Here is a 2,785-nt window from a genome sequence, read left to right on the forward strand (position 1 = left end):
GAGCTTAGGTGATCCTCCCATCTCAGCCTCCTGAGTAGCTGAGACTACAGGTGTGCACCGCCATGCGTAGCTAATTTTCGTATTTTTAGTAGAGATGAAGTTTCACCATTTGTCTAGCCTGGTTTCAAACTCCTGGGCTCAAGTGATCTGTACATCTCAGCCTCCCAAAGTGCTGGGATTATAGGTGTGAGTCACCATACCCAGCCCAAATTATTCTGTATAGTTGGAATTCTTAAATTGTTTTCTTTTCTTTTTAAAATTAGACTTCTATTTTACTTTGCCTATCAAAATTTTCTTCGACAAAAATGTAATATTTTTAAGCTGCTGTAACTATCATCTTTTAGTTGTTGAAATTGTTCTGTATTAGGTTGTAATGGCAGTTATTTTTAGTATGTAATTAATTAAAAATACAAAATATTACACATTCTGATATGACTTTACAAAAAATAACAAGTACCAATATAGACAACATCTTGGTTCATAAAACAAACCTCAACCAATTTAAAAGAATTGGAATAACGTAGTGTGTTTTCCAACCACAGTGGAATCAGACAGAAATAAATAACAGAAAGATAACAGAAAAATATAAAAACACTTTAAAATAATCCATGGGAAGAGAAGAAGTCTCAAGGGAAATCCAAAAATACATTGAACTGAAAAAAAAATGAAAGTATTGCATATCAAATGTTATGGAACACAGCTAGGCAGTGCTGAAAGGAAAATACGTAGCCACAAATACATATATTAGAAAAGAGAAAAAGTGTCAAATCAAAAAACCAAATATCCCATCTCAAGAACGTGGAAAATAAAGGGCAAAATAAACCCAAGGGCAAGCAGAAGAAAATAAATACTAAAAATAGAAACAGAAATCAGTAAAATTTAAAAACAGAAAAGCAGTAGATAAAAATCTGAAACCAAGAGCTGGTTATTTGGGGAGATCAATAAAATTGGCATACCTCCGGTAAGACTGACAAAGAAAAAAAAGAGAAAAGACACAAATGATCAATATCAGGAATGAAACAGGAGATATCACTACAGACCCTGAAGATTTCTAAATGATGATAAACGAACACTACAAAAAACTCTACACTTATACATTTAACAACTTACATGAGATGGACCAATTCCTCAAAAAACAGACTATCACATTCACCCAAAGTGAAATAGATCATCAGAATAACTCTACAACCATTTATAAAATTAAACTAACAATTTTAAAACTATCAAAAAAACAAATCTACACTCTAGATGTGTTTCACTGGATAACTCTACTGACTTTTAGAGAAGAATTAATGTTGATTCTATACAATCTGTTGCAGAAAATTGAAGAGGAAGAGTTTGGCAAATTTTTTGGAGCTAATGTTACGCTGATGACACTACAGAAAAGGAAAGAAGGAAGGAAAGGTGGTGGGGGGAAGGAAGGGAGGCAGGGAAGAAAAGAAAGAAAAGGAAGCTACAGACCAATAAATCTCATAAATATAGACACAAAAAATCATCGATAAAATATTAGCAAATAGAATTTGGCAATGTGTAAAAAGAATTATACACCATGCCAATGGGATTTATTTCAGGGAAGCAAGACTGGCTCAATATGTTAAAATCTCTCAATGTAATCAATATTAACAAGCTAAAAAAGAAAAATTACATGAGCATACCAACCAATGCAAACAAAAGCATTTGAGAAAATTCATCATCCATTTATCATTAAAAACTCTCAGAAGAAAAAAAAACAGGAATAGAGAGGAACTTCCTCAACTTGATGAATATCTACAAAAATCTATAGCTAACATTATACTTAAAGGTAAAAGATCGAATGTTTCCCCTCTAAGTTTGGGACCCTGACTAGGATGTCGGTTTTCAACACACTTCAACATAGTGCTGGAAGTTCTAGCCCCAGGGCAAAAAGGCAAAAAGGCGGGGGCGGGGGGAAGCATATAGATTAGAAACAAGAAAACTATATTGCAGATGACATGATGCTCTATGAAGAAAATTCCAAGGAATCTTCAAAAAACTTCGAGATCTAATAAGTTTAGCAAGTTTGAAGGATATGAGGTAAACATACAAAAGTCAATTGATTGTATTCCCATATTCTGGCACCAAGTATGTGGACAGTAAAAGTAATTAGAATACCATGTACAGTTGTTCAAAAAAGTGTTTGTCTAACAATGCATGTATAGGATTTATACACCAAAAGCTACACAATGCTGATGAAAGTAATCAATCAGATCTATATAAGCGTTTATATATTGAAAGATTTAACTGACGGGTATGGTGGCTTACTCCTGTATCCTAGCCCTTTGGGAGACCAACATTGGGGAATTGCTTGAGACCAGCAGGAGTTGGCGACCAGCCGAGGCAACAGTGAGACCCTGTCTTATGCACCTGTAGCACTAGGTGGGAGGATCGCTTAAGCCCAAGAGGTTGAAGCTGCAGTTAGCTATGATTGCATTGCTGCATTCCAGCCTGGGCAACAGAGTAAGACCCTGTCTCTAAATTTTAAACAAAAAAGATTTAACATAATAAATATGTCAATTCTCCCTAAATTGATATACAAATACAACACAATTCTTGTTAAAAATCCCAGCAAGTTTTTTGGTAGATGTACACCAGAGTATTCTAAATTTTATACTTTAAGGCAGAGGAGCTAGAATTGCCAAAATAATTTTTAAAGAGAAAGATAAATTGGAGGCCGGGCGCGGTGGCTCACGCCTATAATCCCAGCACTTTGGGAGGCCGAGGCGGGTGGATCACGAGGTCAAGAGATCGAGACCATCCTGGTCAACAT

Source organism: Cebus imitator, unplaced genomic scaffold (genome assembly GCF_001604975.1).
Source record: "Cebus imitator isolate Cc_AM_T3 unplaced genomic scaffold, Cebus_imitator-1.0 Scaffold187, whole genome shotgun sequence".
NCBI classification, from domain to species: Eukaryota; Metazoa; Chordata; class Mammalia; order Primates; family Cebidae; genus Cebus; species Cebus imitator.